The 19,556-nt window shown below is 44.5% G+C and overlaps 7 non-coding genes across 7 annotated transcripts; all 7 read right to left on the bottom strand.

Moving 5' to 3' along the window:
- Positions 1–697: 697 nt before the first annotated feature.
- On the bottom strand, positions 698–812 carry LOC128488083 (U5 spliceosomal RNA). Its single transcript, XR_008353522.1, has one exon. It is a non-coding gene; the product is annotated as a U5 spliceosomal RNA (small nuclear RNA).
- Positions 813–2,431: 1,619 nt separating this feature from the next.
- Positions 2,432–2,546, bottom strand: LOC128488162 (U5 spliceosomal RNA). Its single transcript, XR_008353598.1, has one exon. It is a non-coding gene; the product is annotated as a U5 spliceosomal RNA (small nuclear RNA).
- Positions 2,547–11,136: 8,590 nt separating this feature from the next.
- Positions 11,137–11,251, bottom strand: LOC128488084 (U5 spliceosomal RNA). The gene has a single exon (XR_008353523.1). It is a non-coding gene; the product is annotated as a U5 spliceosomal RNA (small nuclear RNA).
- Positions 11,252–12,874: 1,623 nt separating this feature from the next.
- On the bottom strand, positions 12,875–12,989 carry LOC128488174 (U5 spliceosomal RNA). Its single transcript, XR_008353609.1, has one exon. It is a non-coding gene; the product is annotated as a U5 spliceosomal RNA (small nuclear RNA).
- Positions 12,990–14,613: 1,624 nt separating this feature from the next.
- On the bottom strand, positions 14,614–14,728 carry LOC128488219 (U5 spliceosomal RNA). The gene has a single exon (XR_008353650.1). It is a non-coding gene; the product is annotated as a U5 spliceosomal RNA (small nuclear RNA).
- A 1,623-nt stretch (positions 14,729–16,351) lies between these two features.
- LOC128488220 (U5 spliceosomal RNA) lies at positions 16,352–16,466 on the bottom strand. Its single transcript, XR_008353651.1, has one exon. It is a non-coding gene; the product is annotated as a U5 spliceosomal RNA (small nuclear RNA).
- Positions 16,467–18,089: 1,623 nt separating this feature from the next.
- LOC128488085 (U5 spliceosomal RNA) lies at positions 18,090–18,204 on the bottom strand. Its single transcript, XR_008353524.1, has one exon. It is a non-coding gene; the product is annotated as a U5 spliceosomal RNA (small nuclear RNA).
- Between the last annotated feature and the right edge of the window lie 1,352 nt (positions 18,205–19,556).

Raw genomic sequence — 19,556 nt, forward strand, 5'->3', positions numbered from 1 at the left:
AAACGCACAAAATCTCGGACAGTTCATCATACGGCCTTGCGACGAACGAGCAAAAGGCTCACTAACGGCAGCGCACGGACGACCGGACTCCCCAGCACCGCCACAAAGAAGGAGCGCAGCACGGCATCGGAGCGGCAAAAGTCAATCCAAACACGGCAGACTAGACATTTTGCCAAAAACGAAGTCTGCAACCTGATCTTTCCACACGCATAGAGCTTCCCAACTCGTGTCGGAAAGCTTTTAAACAAATAGCAAAAAAGCTATGATCACTGAACGTACAGCGGGCGCATTAGTCCTTTCCATGCTGAAAACCGGCCCCTTAAGCGTGTGGTGAGTACTTTTTCCAGATGTTTCACTATTGATATTTGAGGAAATGAATAATACAACTGCACATGTGAGGAACAGAGATCTCAATGTTAAACATTTAAGGACAGTTGTTTTTTTTTTTTGGTTTGTTTATTATCATAAAGAACAATTGGGAATATGCTTGAAAGCATATGTACAGGCTTATTTGCATACAGTCTGGAGGGCGTGGTCTACCTCTGCCTCGTTAAAGCATTTCTACAACCCCAAACAGTACATAGCATGACACAGGCAGGATATTTTGCGCTTCTGGATGCGACGCAGCCCTTAGCCAGGACGAAGCTTGCGACTAAAGCAAGCAATCTTTTTGATCTATCGTTAACAACAGCAAAGAAGCCCAGCAAACGCCAGGCATCAAAAAATTGATTAAGACTCATGGTCGTTCCTCCCCACGGAAATCTTTAGTAAAAGGCGAAAGATTTATTCGGTCTGAAGAGAAACCAGAGTATACCCAAGCATGCCGCAGGGCAACGGCCCGGCCACAGGCAGTGCTCCTCGAGGTTAAGGTGTGTTTAATTAATCCCACCCAGCTCTTGCCTGATCATTGGAACCTTTAACACATGCAAAACACAATTGCAAAGGGATTGGAACTATTTAATATTGGGCTGTTTTAAAGTCTTATTAAACTAACAATAAGGCGGGGCGTTTCTCGGTGCATCATGGGTATTCAAATGAGGCAGCAGCTCAAACAAACCTTCCAGCAGTCTTAGTGACTGGGGCGCGAGGTTGCTTCTTTGAAACAATGTTGTTTGCGTTAAGAAAAGAAAAGCTGAAGATTGTAACTCCCCCACCGCTTACCTACGGGGGTCCGCAACTTCCCCTTCTGCTGCAGCCACCAAAAGTTCCTGGCACACATTCTTTGGGCTGTGTTACAAGGTTAGGGGTAAGGCTTCGGGATGGAATCTGATTACTACTCTTTTTTCCAATCGTGGCGTGCTGAACCCATCGGCTTCACAAATACCAAGTTGCCTGATGCTGTTTCCTTTGAAAGCAAATATATCTTTTCCACAAATCCAATCTTTCTAATTAAACCACCTTTCCAAAGTTAGCGGTTAGAAACGTTTAAGCATGGAAAGGTTTGGTGATAGAGCTTGGGTTAGGGGCGGGTTAAGCTCATGGCTTTGAAGAGGCCCAGTTACAGTTAGCGTCGGAGTACTGTTAATGGTTTACGGTTGACAGTTTAGGGTTAGGTAAGGCTTAGAATCCTTCCCCATTGTGGCGTGTTTAGCCCATCCTTTTCACAAACACCAAAAAAGCCTGATTTCCTTCAATTTCTTTTTGTCTTAAGCAGCATCGCCAGTGCCAACATTTTGCACCTAAGATTATAAAAAGTACCTAACAAAATTGTTTTTGTATTAAAACTGCGGCGGGAAGAAAACGCACAAAATCTCGGACAGTTCACCATACGGCCTTGCGACGAACGAGCAAAAGGCTCACTAACGGCAGCGCACGGACGACCGGACTCCCCAGCACCGCCACAAAGAAGGAGCGCAGCACGGCATAGGAGCGGCAAAAGTCAATCCAAACACGGCAGACTAGACACTTTGCCAAAAATGAAGTCTGCAACCTGATCTTTCCACACGCATAGAGCTTCCCAACTCGTGTCGTAAAGCTTTTAAACAAATAGCAAAAAAGCTATGATCACTGAACGTACAGAGGGCGCATTAGTCCTTTCCATGCTGAAAACCGGCCCCTTAAGCGTGTGGTGAGTACTTTTTCCAGATGTTTCACTATTGATATTTGAGGAAATGAATAATACAACTGCACATGTGAGGAACAGAGATCTCAATGTTAAACATTTAAGGACAGTTGTTTTTTTTTTGGGGTTTATTATCATAAAGAACAATTGGGAATATGCTTGAAAGCATATGTACAGGCTTATTTGCATACAGTCTGGAGGGCGTGGTCTACCTCTGCCTCGTTAAAGCATTTCTACAACCCCAAACAGTACATAGCATGACACAGGCAGGATATTTTGCGCTTCTGGATGCAACGCAGCCCTTAGCCAGGACGAAGCTTGCGACTAAAGCAAGCAATCTTTTTGATCTATCGTTAATAACAGCAAAGAAGCCCAGCAAACGCCAGGCATCAAAAAATCGATTAAGACTCATGGTCGTTCCTCCCCACGGAAATCTTTAGTAAAAGGCGAAAGATTTATTCGGTCTGAAGAGAAACCAGAGTATACCCAAGCATGCCGCAGGGCAACGGCCCGGCCACAGGCAGTGCTCCTCGAGGTTAAGGTGTGTTTAATTAATCCCACCCAGCTCTTGCCTGATCATTGGAACCTTTAACACATGCAAAACACAATTGCAAAGGGATTGGAACTATTTAATATTGGGCTGTTTTAAAGTCTTATTAAACTAACAATAAGGCGGGGCGTTTCTCGGTGCATCATGGGTATTCAAATGAGGCGGCAGCTCAAACAAACCTTCCAGCAGTCTTAGTGACTGGGGCGCGAGGTTGCTTCTTTGAAACAATGTTGTTTGCGTTAAGAAAAGAAAAGCTGAAGATTGTAACTCCCCCACCGCTTACCTACGGGGGTCCGCAACTTCCCCTTCTGTTGCAGCCACCAGAAGTTCCTGGCACACATTCTTTGGGCTGTGTTACAAGGTTAGGGGTAAGGCTTCGGGATGGAATCTGATTACTACTCTTTTTTCCAATCGTGGCGTGCTGAACCCATCGGCTTCACAAATACCAAGTTGCCTGATGCTGTTTCCTTTGAAAGCAAATATATCTTTTCCACAAATCCAATCTTTCTAATTAAACCACCTTTCCAAAGTTAGCGGTTAGAAACGTTTAAGCATGGAAAGGTTTGGTGATAGAGCTTGGGTTAGGGGCGGGTTAAGCTCATGGCTTTGAAGAGGCCCAGTTACAGTTAGCGTCGGAGTACTGTTAATGGTTTACGGTTGACAGTTTAGGGTTAGGTAAGGCTTAGAATCCTTCCCCATTGTGGCGTGTTTAGCCCATCCTTTTCACAAACACCAAAAAAGCCTGATTTCCTTCAATTTCTTTTTGTCTTAAGCAGCATCGCCAGTGCCAACATTTTGCACCTAAGATTATAAAAAGTACCTAACAAAATTGTTTTTGTATTGAAACTGCGGCGGGAAGAAAACGCACAAAATCTCGGACAGTTCACCATACGGCCTTGCGACGAACGAGCAAAAGGCTCACTAACGGCAGCGCACGGACGACCGGACTCCCCAGCACCGCCACAAAGAAGGAGCGCAGCGCGGCATCGGAGCGGCAAAAGTCAATCCAAACACGGCAGACTAGACATTTTGCCAAAAATGAAGTCTGCAACCTGATCTTTCCACACGCATAGAGCTTCCCAACTCGTGTCGGAAAGCTTTTAAACAAATAGCAAAAAAGCTATGATCACTGAACATACAGCAGGCGCATTAGTCCTTTCCATGCTGAAAACCGGCCCCTTAAGCGTGTGGTGAGTACTTTTTCCAGATGTTTCACTATTGATATTTGAGGAAATGAATAATACGACTGCACATGTGAGGAACAGAGATCTCAATGTTAAACATTTAAGGACAGTTGTTTTTTTTTTTTTGGTTTGTTTATTATCATAGAGAACAATTGGGAATATGCTTGAAAGCATATGTACAGGCTTATTTGCATACAGTCTGGAGGGCGTGGTCTACCTCTGCCTCGTTAAAGCATTTCTACAACCCCAAACAGTACATAGCATGACACAGGCAGGATATTTTGCGCTTCTGGATGCGACGCAGCCCTTAGCCAGGACTCAGCTTGCGACTAAAGCAAGCAATCTTTTTGATCTATCGTTAACAACAGCAAAGAAGCCCAGCAAACGCCAGGCATCAAAAAATTGATTAAGACTCATGGTCGTTCCTCCCCACGGAAATCTTTAGTAAAAGGCTCTTTTATTATCATAATGCAACTTTACAATTAAACGCAGTGGGTTACATTAAAAGAACACGAATAAAACAAACACAATGGACAAAAAGCCTAAAATAAATACATAACATAAAAGCATTAAAAACTAGCTACAAAACCAGTTAAAATGCATAAAATGTTAATAAGACAGCATACAATTCCACATTTTTAAATTCCACAGTGTCATAGCTCTTGGACTTCCTATTCGTTTACAATCACATAAAAAGTAAATGTGCATAAAACTGATGGCAAGTTTAAGACAGTCCACAATCAAAATCTCACTTTGTCTGTAAAGTAAAATATTTCTCGCTTTCCACAGCGCTTCCTTAATACAGTTGATTTTCTGCCACAAAATCCGGGATTTTTCCCCACTTGGGCAGGAAAAAAGGCCATAAAAAATGCCCTCAAGTGTCAGATCTTTAAGGCCACAAATCCAACATAAAATAGGCCGAGCCTTGTCCCAAACGCCTCTGGCAAAGGCGCAGGTCCAAAAAATATGCTGCACCGACTCTACACCCCTACAGCCAGCTCTGGGACAGAGGGAGCTCGGAACCAGGCCACGACTGTTTTGAAAGTACCGGGTCGGCAGGCATTCAGTAACCACCTGCCACGCCAAATCCCTTTGTAAAGGTGTAAGGTACGGCGCAGACACATTACCCCATACTGTCCGTGACTTCTCGCTACTCAAATTACTCACACGCTCTATAACTTCACCCTGTAAAATGGCAGTCGTTACTTTCTTTGCGTCGTTTAAAATCACGGAAGGGAGGGTGTGAAGACGAAATAACTGAATAATCTTATCTAAAAACTCATACTGCCATGGGGGGAATAAAAGGACAGGCCTAGTCAAGGGTAAGAAATAAAAAGCGTGCTTCCTAAAAACATATCCTGCTGCGTACCTTAAAAAACAGGCAAACGTTGTGGAATCATTAAAGTGCTTAAAACATAATACAAAATACTTGATATATAAGAACAGTTTAAGATCCGGCATCCCTTTTCCGCCATTACAAGGCAACTTACAAACGACATCCCTTTTTAACCTTTCCATGCGGGAATTCCATAAAAACATAAAACATATCCGTATTAGTTTTTTAACATAAAATTCCGTAGGGGGGTAAATCAAAGCCACATATAACATAATGGGTAATAAAATTGCTTTAATAATTAAAATCTTACCCTCCATTGTAAGTTGCCGGGATGCCCACAGTGCCACTTTTTGATTCAGTTTATTTATGACGAGCTCCCATGATTTGTGTCCGTCATTCTTTTTATCAAAAATGATTCCTAAAATCTTAACACTGTCCCTTTGTGTCGGGACCGCAGTTATTTGGCTGCAGTCCCAATCACCCAAGATAAAATAGTCACATTTCCGTAAATTAAGTTTAAAACCGGACACACGGCAAAAATCTGCTGTGACTTTCATAGCTCTCCTAACGGACTCCGGGGTTGCGCAATACACACTCACGTCGTCCATATACCCCAGAGCCTTAACTTGAGCTCCCGCTCCACCTGGGATAGGGACACCCCGTAAAAATTTATCTGCTCGTAGGGAGGCTAAAAGAGGCTCAATGGCACAAATAAAAAGGAGTGGGGACAAAGGACATCCCTGCTTAACTCCTGAACACAGTTCCACCTTTTTAGTTAAAAAGCCATTGATTGATACCTGACTAAAAGAGCCATGATATAAAACCTGTATGTTTCGAATAAAAGTATCTGGGAACCCCATCACCTTTAAAACAGTAAAAAGGAAGTCATGGGACACTCTGTCAAAAGCTTTCATAAAATCCAGTGATAAAATTGCCAAGCTCTGCTTCCTCTCCTGCTGGTACCAGATCAGATCTCTAATAACTCCCAGGTGCTCCCAGATTGCCCTCCCGGGAACACCGCAGACCTGATCAGGATGCACTATTTTATCAATAACGCTTTTCATTCTATTTGCTAAAATCTTTGCTAAAATCTTATAATCTACATTAAGGAGGGTGATTGGCCTCCAATTCTCCAAATTGTCCTTCTCACCCTTCTTTAAAAGCAAAGAAATCACACCTCCCCTCCACGAAGGAGGGAGCTCAGAAACATGCAAAGCTTCAGTAAAAACATTGAAAAGATCGCCCTGAAAAATACTCCAAAAACAATTATAAAACTCAATAGGGAGACCATCAGCACCTGGAGATTTGCCTCTGGAAAGACTCTTAGCAGCTTGATCTACCTCCATGAGAGTGACTTCCATACTCAGACCAGCCTTGTCCACCTCTTCCAATGCAGAAGACAAATTCCCCAAGACAACAGGTAAAACGGAGCGATCTATACGTTTCTCATTAAAAAGCTTCTGATAAAAATCGTGGGTGACTGATAAAATCTCGTGCATATCTACTTTGCCGTCCACAGACGGAACGAGCTCTTTCTTTCGTGCCAGCTGACGGAAGAAGTACCGAGTGCACTTCTCTCCTTCCTCCACATGCCGGACTCGAGAATTAAAAATAATACTTTTACCTTTGGCCATTAAAAACTTCTTGATATCCGTCCTTAATGCAACAATTAATGGCTCAATATCAGCCACCCCAGCTTCCTGTAGCTTATAAAAAGTTTGCAACTGCGTATTAAAACACTTAAAAACCTTCTGTCTCTCTCTTTGCTTCCTCTTACCAGCTCTGATAAAAAAGGACTTAATTTTACCTTTAATACCTTCCCACCATGTTAAAAAGGGCTGAGCAGGATCCTTTTGCACGCGCCAAAGATTATAACAATTTATAAATTGCAATCTTATGGCCTCGTCTTCTAATAAAAGCGTGTTCAATTTCCAAAAGGTCCTGCGTGATCTAGCTTCAACCGGAGCCCTCATAAAAACTTGCAACATACAGTGATCAGAAAATACATTAGCCTCTAAAACAGCATTTTGCAAATTAAAACAGGGAGAAGAGAAGATAAAATCAATGCGCGAGCTCACTTGGGAACTCGACCACGTAAAACCAGGCTCAATAGCGTGTATTTTCCTCCAAGCGTCGCGTAAATTGAAATCAGTAATAAAATGGTTCAGCTGATAAGAGGTTTTGTCGTGCTTCCTATTAGCATCCCCACCACGCCTAGCTTCTCCCAACAGAATGCAATTAAAATCACCTCCCATAATCAGCGGGGACGCACCTGTAGCAAAGAGAGAGACCGTATCAAAAAGGGCACTGCGTTCATTTTTATCTGGCGGAGCATAAACATTTATAAAACGTATGTTAAAACCTTTAAAATCCACATCCGTTAAAAGCGCTCTGCCAGGAGCCACTTCAGTAATAGAATTTAAAAGAACATCGTGAGTCTTAAAAAGGATCCCAACTCCAGCATTCTTGTTCTCATTGGACCCAGACCAATAAGAGGGACCCGCGGTCCAGTCCCTCTTAATATGGCCATAAGATAGTCCATGGGATAATCCACATTCTTGTAAAAGAAACACATCGATGTTCAAAGTCAATAAATACGTAAATAACGCGACTCTTCTTGCTGGGTTTTTTAAACTCCTCACATTTAGCGAGGCAACGGAAATATTTGCCATAGAAAAAGCAATCAACAACTCTTCCTATGCAGCCCTCCACCGTCTGAGTCCGTGGTATCCGATATAGATGGTAAAAAGGATAATTCCTCCTCTGAACTTGAGACGTCCATAATCAGCTGGGACCCAAGAATAGGCAAATTCCCAGGCTCAGCAGCCACAGACCAGGTATCTTCCACAGCCCCTCCAGGTGCTGGATCAAATTCCATCCTCCGCTCAGACATTAATTCCGCAGATGCAAGAAATCCACCGTCGTGGCCTGGTTCAGACTGCACTCCGGGTCTCCCCTTTGTGCCATCCCCCCGGGCCACACGGAAAAGGTCGGATACAGATACCTCGGCAGATTCCCTTACTGGCAGGACCTCTCCGACCACATCTTTCTCATCCTGAGCAGAGTCTGTCTTTTCTGGAACTGGATCAGCAGCCGCCATGGACGATGAAACAATCTCTGCTGGAGAGGAGGATCGGACTTCCCGAGACTCAGACTCCACGCTTTCAGGAACAGCAGTCTCTAGAAACGGACCTAAAGCGGGACTTAAAGAAACATTAGGATCCGCGGGTCCCTCTGCCAGGGAGGGATCCGTTGGACCCAAAGCAGCAACCTTCCGTCTTTTAGCCCCTCGCTGTTCCAGACCCCCACTTTTTTTAGCCAGTGGGTCTTCTGAGGGCCGCATAGCACGAGTCAAAGTAGGTGGGATAACCACAGGAGCTTCAGCAGGCACCCTTGCCCCAGGCCCGCCTGCAACCAAGGCAGCCCACGACTGCCGAGGCTTTGTGGGGCAGTCACGGTACATGTGACCAGCCTGGCCACACCCGTTGCACATTGTAGGTTTATCACAGTCTGGTGTTAAGTGACCCCTCTGACCACAATTCCTACACAAAGGGCGGGGGTCGGCTGTACATTTCGCCTGGGTGTGGCCGTAACCTCCACATCTCCTACATACAAAGGGCATCCCTGGATAAAAACAATAACCCCGATGGCTTCCTATGGAAAAACTGGAAGGAGGATGCATAATCCCTCCAATTCCCTCTGGGTGTTCTTTAAATTTGACAAAAAATCTACGTTTGCCAGTCCAGATTCCAAAGTCATTAGTGACTCTCTTTGCTCCAGTAACAGAGGTACAAAACCGCATAAGCCACATAGTCACAGCTTCTTCCGGAACAAACGGATTAAACATATGGACCGTAATAGGAATTTCCTCACCTCCGTATAACATAATAAAAACGAGGCCGTCTAATCGTGGATCGCTGATGTGATCTTTCAAGGTCTTGAAAAACTGATGACATTTTCCAATAGAGTCCAGCGTGACTGTAAAAATCCCCTTCACCGGATCTTGCAAGCAAAAGATGTCTGCATACTGGACTCCAAGAACCGTCTTCAACACGACCTCCACGACGAACTTCAAGTTCTTCTCCTCCCGGTCTGCATCAGGAACCTCGATACGAAACGAATTGCGAAGTCTTCCTTCCTTCACGGAAGGAAACTTGATGGTCGCTGGCATTCTACCTTGCCTTGGTACTAAAACCCAGTCTCTACAACAGACTCTATCGGGACCCCCTATAGCAGCATCTTGCTTAAGACACCCTAGGATGACAACGAAAGAAGGCCGAGGGCCGAAATCCGCCTGAAGCAGAGACCTACAAGTCTCAGTTTAGTTCCTCCACAACCCAAACAAGCCGCAAAGTTTATTCGGTCTGAAGAGAAACCAGAGTATACCCAAGCATGCCGCAGGGCAACGGCCCGGCCACAGGCAGTGCTCCTCGAGGTTAAGGTGTGTTTAATGAATCCCACCCAGCTCTTGCCTGATCATTGGAACCTTTAACACATGCAAAACACAATTGCAAAGGGATTGGAACTATTTAATATTGGGCTGTTTTAAAGTCTTATTAAACTAACAATAAGGCGGGGCGTTTCTCGGTGCATCATGGGTATTCAAATGAGGCGGCAGCTCAAACAAACCTTCCAGCAGTCTTAGTGACTGGGGCGCGAGGTTGCTTCTTTGAAACAATGTTGTTTGCGTTAAGAAAAGAAAAGCTGAAGATTGTAACTCCCCCACCGCTTACCTACGGGGGTCCGCAACTTCCCCTTCTGCTGCAGCCATCAGAAGTTCCTGGCACACATTCTTTGGGCTGTGTTACAAGGTTAGGGGTAAGGCTTCGGGATGGAATCTGATTACTACTCTTTTTTCCAATCGTGGCGTGCTGAACCCATCGGCTTCACAAATACCAAGTTGCCTGATGCTGTTTCCTTTGAAAGCAAATATATCTTTTCCACAAATCCAATCTTTCTAATTAAACCACCTTTCCAAAGTTAGCGGTTAGAAACGTTTAAGCATGGAAAGGTTTGGTGATAGAGCTTGGGTTAGGGGCGGGTTAAGCTCATGGCTTTGAAGAGGCCCAGTTACAGTTAGCGTCGGAGTACTGTTAATGGTTTACGGTTGACAGTTTAGGGTTAGGTAAGGCTTAGAATCCTTCCCCATTGTGGCGTGTTTAGCCCATCCTTTTCACAAACACCAAAAAAGCCTGATTTCCTTCAATTTCTTTTTGTCTTAAGCAGCATCGCCAGTGCCAACATTTTGCACCTAAGATTATAAAAAGTACCTAACAAAATTGTTTTTGTATTAAAACTGCGGCGGGAAGAAAACGCACAAAATCTCGGACAGTTCACCATACGGCCTTGCGACGAACGAGCAAAAGGCTCACTAAGGGCAGCGCACGGACGACCGGACTCCCCAGCACCGCCACAAAGAAGGAGCGCAGCACGGCATCGGAGCGGCAAAAGTCAATCCAAACACGGCAGACTAGACACTTTGCCAAAAATGAAGTCTGCAACCTGATCTTTCCACACGCATAGAGCTTCCCAACTCGTGTCGGAAAGCTTTTAAACAAATAGCAAAAAATCTATGATCACTGAACGTACAGAGGGCGCATTAGTCCTTTCCATGCTGAAAACCGGCCCCTTAAGCGTGTGGTGAGTACTTCTTCCAGATGTTTCACTATTGATATTTGAGGAAATGAATAATACAACTGCACATGTGAGGAACAGAGATCTCAATGTTAAACATTTAAGGACAGTTGTTTTTTTTTTTGGTTTGTTTATTATCATAAAGAACAATTGGGAATATGCTTGAAAGCATATGTACAGGCTTATTTGCATACAGCCTGGAGGGCGTGGTCTAACTGCCTCGTTAAAGCATTTCTACAACCCCAAACAGTACATAGCATGACACAGGCAGGATATTTTGCGCTTCTGGATGCGACGCAGCCCTTAGCCAGGACGAAGCTTGCGACTAAAGCAAGCAATCTTTTTGATCTATCGTTAACAACAGCAAAGAAGCCCAGCAAACGCCAGGCATCAAAAAATTGATTAAGACTCATGGTCGTTCCTCCCCACGGAAATCTTTAGTAAAAGGCGAAAGATTTATTCGGTCTGAAGAGAAACCAGAGTATACCCAAGCATGCCGCAGGGCAACGGCCCGGCCACAGGCAGTGCTCCTCGAGGTTAAGGTGTGTTTAATTAATCCCACCCAGCTCTTGCCTGATCATTGGAACCTTTAACACATGCAAAACACAATTGCAAAGGGATTGGAACTATTTAATATTGGGCTGTTTTAAAGTCTTATTAAACTAACAATAAGGCGGGGCGTTTCTCGGTGCATCATGGGTATTCAAATGAGGCGGCAGCTCAAACAAACCTTCCAGCAGTCTTAGTGACTGGGGCGCGAGGTTGCTTCTTTGAAACAATGTTGTTTGCGTTAAGAAAAGAAAAGCTGAAGATTGTAACTCCCCCACCGCTTACCTATGGGGGTCCGCAACCTCCCCTTCTGCTGCAGCCACCAGAAGTTCCTGGCACACATTCTTTGGGCTGCGTTACAAGGTTAGGGGTAAGGCTTCGGGATGGAATCTGATTACTACTCTTTTTTCCAATCGTGGCGTGCTGAACCCATCGGCTTCACAAATACCAAGTTGCCTGATGCTGTTTCCTTTGAAAGCAAATATATATTTTCCACAAATCCAATCTTTCTAATTAAACCACCTTTCCAAAGTTAGCGGTTAGAAACGTTTAAGCATGGAAAGGTTTGGTGATAGAGCTTGGGTTAGGGGCGGGTTAAGCTCATGGCTTTGAAGAGGCCCAGTTACAGTTAGCGTCGGAGTACTGTTAATGGTTTACGGTTGACAGTTTAGGGTTAGGTAAGGCTTAGAATCCTTCCCCATTGTGGCGTGTTTAGCCCATCCTTTTCACAAACACCAAAAAAGCCTGATTTCCTTCAATTTCTTTTTGTCTTAAGCAGCATCGCCAGTGCCAACATTTTGCACCTAAGATTATAAAAAGTACCTAACAAAATTGTTTTTGTATTAAAACTGCGGCGGGAAGAAAACGCACAAAATCTCAGACAGTTCACCATACGGCCTTGCGACGAACGAGCAAAGGGCTCACTAACGGCAGCGCACGGACGACCGGACTCCCCAGCACCGCCACAAAGAAGGAGCGCAGCACGGCATCGGAGCGGCAAAAGTCAATCCAAACACGGCAGACTAGACACTTTGCCAAAAATGAAGTCTGCAACCTGATCTTTCCACACGCATAGAGCTTCCCAACTCGTGTCGGAAAGCTTTCAAACAAATAGCAAAAAAGCTATGATCACTGAACGTACGGAGGGCGCATTAGTCCTTTCCATGCTGAAAACCGGCCCCTTAAGCGTGTGGTGAGTACTTTTTCCAGATGTTTCACTATTGATATTTGAGGAAATGAATAATACAACTGCACATGTGAGGAACAGAGATCTCAATGTTAAACATTTAAGGACAGTTGTTTTTTTTTTTTGGTTTGTTTATTATCATAAAGAACAATTGGGAATATGCTTGAAAGCATATGTACAGGCTTATTTGCATACAGCCTGGAGGGCGTGGTCTAACTCTGCCTCGTTAAAGCATTTCTACAACCCCAAACAGTACATAGCATGACACAGGCAGGATATTTTGCGCTTCTGGATGCGACGCAGCCCTTAGCCAGAACGAAGCTTGCGACTAAAGCAAGCAATCTTTTTGATCTATCGTTAACAACAGCAAAGAAGCCCAGCAAACGCCAGGCATCAAAAAATTGATTAAGACTCATGGTCGTTCCTCCCCACAGAAATCTTTAGTAAAAGGCGAAAGATTTATTCGGTCTGAAGAGAAACCAGAGTATACCCAAGCATGCCGCAGGGCAACGGCCCGGCCACAGGCAGTGCTCCTCGAGGTTAAGGTGTGTTTAATTAATCCCACCCAGCTCTTGCCTGATCATTGGAACCTTTAACACATGCAAAACACAATTGCAAAGGGATTGGAACTATTTAATATTGGGCTGTTTTAAAGTCTTATTAAACTAACAATAAGGCGGGGCGTTTCTCGGTGCATCATGGGTATTCAAATGAGGCGGCAGCTCAAACAAACCTTCCAGCAGTCTTAGTGACTGGGGCGCGAGGTTGCTTCTTTGAAACAATGTTGTTTGCGTTAAGAAAAGAAAAGCTGAAGATTGTAACTCCCCCACCGCTTACCTACGGGGGTCCGCAACTTCCCCTTCTGCTGCAGCCACCAGAAGTTCCTGGCACACATTCTTTGGGCTGCGTTACAAGGTTAGGGGTAAGGCTTCGGGATGGAATCTGATTACTACTCTTTTTTCCAATCGTGGCGTGCTGAACCCATCGGCTTCACAAATACCAAGTTGCCTGATGCTGTTTCCTTTGAAAGCAAATATATCTTTTCCACAAATCCAATCTTTCTAATTAAACCACCTTTCCAAAGTTAGCGGTTAGAAACGTTTAAGCATGGAAAGGTTTGGTGATAGAGCTTGGGTTAGGGGCGGGTTAAGCTCATGGCTTTGAAGAGGCCCAGTTACAGTTAGCGTCGGAGTACTGTTAATGGTTTACGGTTGACAGTTTAGGGTTAGGTAAGGCTTAGAATCCTTCCCCATTGTGGCGTGTTTAGCCCATCCTTTTCACAAACACCAAAAAAGCCTGATTTCCTTCAATTTCTTTTTGTCTTAAGCAGCATCGCCAGTGCCAACATTTTGCACCTAAGATTATAAAAAGTACCTAACAAAATTGTTTTTGTATTAAAACTGCGGCGGGAAGAAAACGCACAAAATCTCGGACAGTTCACCATACGGCCTTGCGACGAACGAGCAAAAGGCTCACTAACGGCAGCGCACGGACGACCGGACTCCCCAGCACCGCCACAAAGAAGGAGCGCAGCACGGCATCGGAGCGGCAAAAGTCAATCCAAACACGGCAGACTAGACACTTTGCCAAAAATGAAGTCTGCAACCTGATCTTTCCACACGCATAGAGCTTCCCAACTCGTGTCGGAAAGCTTTTAAACAAATAGCAAAAAAGCTATGATCACTGAACGTACAGAGGGCGCATTAGTCCTTTCCATGCTGAAAACCGGCCCCTTAAGCGTGTGGTGAGTACTTTTTCCAGATGTTTCACTATTGATATTTGAGGAAATGAATAATACAACTGCACATGTGAGGAACAGAGATCTCAATGTTAAACATTTAAGGACAGTTGTTTTTTTTTTTTTGGTTTGTTTATTATCATAAAGAACAATTGGGAATATGCTTGAAAGCATATGTACAGGCTTATTTGCATACAGTCTGGAGGGCGTGGTCTAACTCTGCCTCGTTAAAGCATTTCTACAACCCCAAACAGTACATAGCATGACACAGGCAGGATATTTTGCGCTTCTGGATGCGACGCAGCCCTTAGCCAGGACGAAGCTTGCGACTAAAGCAAGCAATCTTTTTGATCTATCGTTAACAACAGCAAAGAAGCCCAGCAAACGCCAGGCATCAAAAAATTGATTAAGACTCATGGTCGTTCCTCCCCACGGAAATCTTTAGTAAAAGGCGAAAGATTTATTCAGTCCGAAGAGAAACCAGAGTATACCCAAGCATGCCGCAGGGCAACGGCCCGGCCACAGGCAGTGCTCCTCGAGGTTAAGGTGTGTTTAATTAATCCCACCCAGCTCTTGCCTGATCATTGGAACCTTTAACACATGCAAAACACAATTGCAAAGGGATTGGAACTATTTAATATTGGGCTGTTTTAAAGTCTTATTAAACTAACAATAAGGCGGGGCGTTTCTCGGTGCATCATGGGTATTCAAATGAGGCGGCAGCTCAAACAAACCTTCCAGCAGTCTTAGTGACTGGGGCGCGAGGTTGCTTCTTTGAAACAATGTTGTTTGCGTTAAGAAAAGAAAAGCTGAAGATTGTAACTCCCCCACCGCTTACCTACGGGGGTCCGCAACTTCCCCTTCTGCTGCAGCCACCAGAAGTTCCTGGCACACATTCTTTGGGCTGCGTTACAAGGTTAGGGGTAAGGCTTCGGGATGGAATCTGATTACTACTCTTTTTTCCAATCGTGGCGTGCTGAACCCATCGGCTTCACAAATACCAAGTTGCCTGATGCTGTTTCCTTTGAAAGCAAATATATCTTTTCCACAAATCCAATCTTTCTTATTAAACCACCTTTCCAAAGTTAGCGGTTAGAAACGTTTAAGCATGGAAAGGTTTGGTGATAGAGCTTGGGTTAGGGGCGGGTTAAGCTCATGGCTTTGAAGAGGCCCAGTTACAGTTAGCGTCGGAGTACTGTTAATGGTTTACGGTTGACAGTTTAGGGTTAGGTAAGGCTTAGAATCCTTCCCCATTGTGGCGTGTTTAGCCCATCCTTTTCACAAACACCAAAAAAGCCTGATTTCCTTCAATTTCTTTTTGTCTTAAGCAGCATCGCCAGTGCCAACATTTTGCACCTAAGATTATAAAAAGTACCTAACAAAATTGTTTTTGTATTAAAACTGCGGCGGGAAGAAAACGCACAAAATCTCGGACAGTTCATCATACGGCCTTGCGACGAACGAGCAAAAGGCTCACTAACGGCAGCGCACGGACGACCGGACTCCCCAGCACCGCCACAAAGAAGGAGCGCAGCACGGCATCGGAGCGGCAAAAGTCAATCCAAACACGGCAGACTAGACATTTTGCCAAAAACGAAGTCTGCAACCTGATCTTTCCACACGCATAGAGCTTCCCAACTCGTGTCGGAAAGCTTTTAAACAAATAGCAAAAAAGCTATGATCACTGAACGTACAGCGGGCGCATTAGTCCTTTCCATGCTGAAAACCGGCCCCTTAAGCGTGTGGTGAGTACTTTTTCCAGATGTTTCACTATTGATATTTGAGGAAATGAATAATACAACTGCACATGTGAGGAACAGAGATCTCAATGTTAAACATTTAAGGACAGTTGTTTTTTTTTTTTGGTTTGTTTATTATCATAAAGAACAATTGGGAATATGCTTGAAAGCATATGTACAGGCTTATTTGCATACAGTCTGGAGGGCGTGGTCTACCTCTGCCTCGTTAAAGCATTTCTACAACCCCAAACAGTACATAGCATGACACAGGCAGGATATTTTGCGCTTCTGGATGCGACGCAGCCCTTAGCCAGGACGAAGCTTGCGACTAAAGCAAGCAATCTTTTTGATCTATCGTTAACAACAGCAAAGAAGCCCAGCAAACGCCAGGCATCAAAAAATTGATTAAGACTCATGGTCGTTCCTCCCCACGGAAATCTTTAGTAAAAGGCGAAAGATTTATTCAGTCCGAAGAGAAACCAGAGTATACCCAAGCATGCCGCAGGGCAACGGCCCGGCCACAGGCAGTGCTCCTCGAGGTTAAGGTGTGTTTAATTAATCCCACCCAGCTCTTGCCTGATCATTGGAACCTTTAACACATGCAAAACACAATTGCAAAGGGATTGGAACTATTTAATATTGGGCTGTTTTAAAGTCTTATTAAACTAACAATAAGGCGGGGCGTTTCTCGGTGCATCATGGGTATTCAAATGAGGCGGCAGCTCAAACAAACCTTCCAGCAGTCTTAGTGACTGGGGCGCGAGGTTGCTTCTTTGAAACAATGTTGTTTGCGTTAAGAAAAGAAAAGCTGAAGATTGTAACTCCCCCACCGCTTACCTACGGGGGTCCGCAACTTCCCCTTCTGCTGCAGCCACCAGAAGTTCCTGGCACACATTCTTTGGGCTGCGTTACAAGGTTAGGGGTAAGGCTTCGGGATGGAATCTGATTACTACTCTTTTTTCCAATCGTGGCGTGCTGAACCCATCGGCTTCACAAATACCAAGTTGCCTGATGCGGTTTCCTTTGAAAGCAAATATATCTTTTCCACAAATCCAATCTTTCTTATTAAACCACCTTTCCAAAGTTAGCGGTTAGAAACGTTTAAGCATGGAAAGGTTTGGTGATAGAGCTTGGCTTAGGGGCGGGTTAAGCTCATGGCTTTGAAGAGGCCCAGTTACAGTTAGCGTCGGAGTACTGTTAATGGTTTACGGTTGACAGTTTAGGGTTAGGTAAGGCTTAGAATCCTTCCCCATTGTGGCGTGTTTAGCCCATCCTTTTCACAAACACCAAAAAAGCCTGATTTCCTTCAATTTCTTTTTGTCTTAAGCAGCATCGCCAGTGCCAACATTTTGCACCTAAGATTATAAAAAGTACCTAACAAAATTGTTTTTGTATTAAAACTGCGGCGGGAAGAAAACGCACAAAATCTCGGACAGTTCATCATACGGCCTTGCGACGAACGAGCAAAAGGCTCACTAACGGCAGCGCACGGACGACCGGACTCCCCAGCACCGCCACAAAGAAGGAGCGCAGCACGGCATCGGAGCGGCAAAAGTCAATCCAAACACGGCAGACTAGACATTTTGCCAAAAACGAAGTCTGCAACCTGATCTTTCCACACGCATAGAGCTTCCCAACTCGTGTCGGAAAGCTTTTAAACAAATAGCAAAAAAGCTATGATCACTGAACGTACAGCGGGCGCATTAGTCCTTTCCATGCTGAAAACCGGCCCCTTAAGCGTGTGGTGAGTACTTTTTCCAGATGTTTCACTATTGATATTTGAGGAAATGAATAATACAACTGCACATGTGAGGAACAGAGATCTCAATGTTAAACATTTAAGGACAGTTGTTTTTTTTTTTTGGTTTGTTTATTATCATAAAGAACAATTGGGAATATGCTTGAAAGCATATGTACAGGCTTATTTGCATACAGTCTGGAGGGCGTGGTCTACCTCTGCCTCGTTAAAGCATTTCTACAACCCCAAACAGTACATAGCATGACACAGGCAGGATATTTTGCGCTTCTGGATGCGACGCAGCCCTTAGCCAGGACGAAGCTTGCGACTAAAGCAAGCAATCTTTTTGATCTATCGTTAACAACAACAAAGAAGCCCAGCAAACGCCAGGCATCAAAAAATTGATTAAGACTCATGGTCGTTCCTCCCCACGGAAATCTTTAGTAAAAGGCGAAAGATTTATTCGGTCTGAAGAGAAACCAGAGTATACCCAAGCATGCCGCAGGGCAACGGCCCGGCCACAGGCAGTGCTCCTCGAGGTTAAGGTGTGTTTAATTAATCCCACCCAGCTCTTGCCTGATCATTGGAACCTTTAACACATGCAAAACACAATTGCAAAGGGATTGGAACTATTTAATATTGGGCTGTTTTAAAGTCTTATTAAACTAACAATAAGGCGGGGCGTTTCTCGGTGCATCATGGGTATTCAAATGAGGCGGCAGCTCAAACAAACCTTCCAGCAGTCTTAGTGACTGGGGCGCGAGGTTGCTTCTTTGAAACAATGTTGTTTGCGTTAAGAAAAGAAAAGCTGAAGATTGTAACTCCCCCACCGCTTACCTACGGGGGTCCGCAACTTCCCCTTCTGTTGCAGCCACCAGAAGTTCCTGGCACACATTCTTTGGGCTGTGTTACAAGGTTAGGGGTAAGGCTTCGGGATGGAATCTGATTACTACTCTTTTTTCCAATCGTGGCGTGCTGAACCCATCGGCTTCACAAATACCAAGTTGCCTGATGCTGTTTCCTTTGAAAGCAAATATATCTTTTCCACAAATCCAATCTTTCTAATTAAACCACCTTTCCAAAGTTAGCGGTTAGAAACGTTTAAGCATGGAAAGGTTTGGTGATAGAGCTTGGGTTAGGGGCGGGTTAAGCTCATGGCTTTGAAGAGGCCCAGTTACAGTTAGCGTCGGAGTACTGTTAATGGTTTACGGTTGACAGTTTAGGGTTAGGTAAGGCTTAGAATCCTTCCCCATTGTGGCGTGTTTAGCCCATCCTTTTCACAAACACCAAAAAAGCCTGATTTCCTTCAATTTCTTTTTGTCTTAAGCAGCATCGCCAGTGCCAACATTTTGCACCTAAGATTATAAAAAGTACCTAACAAAATTGTTTTTGTATTGAAACTGCGGCGGGAAGAAAACGCACAAAATCTCGGACAGTTCACCATACGGCCTTGCGACGAACGAGCAAAAGGCTCACTAACGGCAGCGCACGGACGACCGGACTCCCCAGCACCGCCACAAAGAAGGAGCGCAGCGCGGCATCGGAGCGGCAAAAGTCAATCCAAACACGGCAGACTAGACATTTTGCCAAAAATGAAGTCTGCAACCTGATCTTTCCACACGCATAGAGCTTCCCAACTCGTGTCGGAAAGCTTTTAAACAAATAGCAAAAAAGCTATGATCACTGAACATACAGCAGGCGCATTAGTCCTTTCCATGCTGAAAACCGGCCCCTTAAGCGTGTGGTGAGTACTTTTTCCAGATGTTTCACTATTGATATTTGAGGAAATGAATAATACGACTGCACATGTGAGGAACAGAGATCTCAATGTTAAACATTT

This window comes from Spea bombifrons, chromosome 3 (genome assembly GCF_027358695.1).
Source record: "Spea bombifrons isolate aSpeBom1 chromosome 3, aSpeBom1.2.pri, whole genome shotgun sequence".
Taxonomy (NCBI): Eukaryota; Metazoa; Chordata; class Amphibia; order Anura; family Pelobatidae; genus Spea; species Spea bombifrons.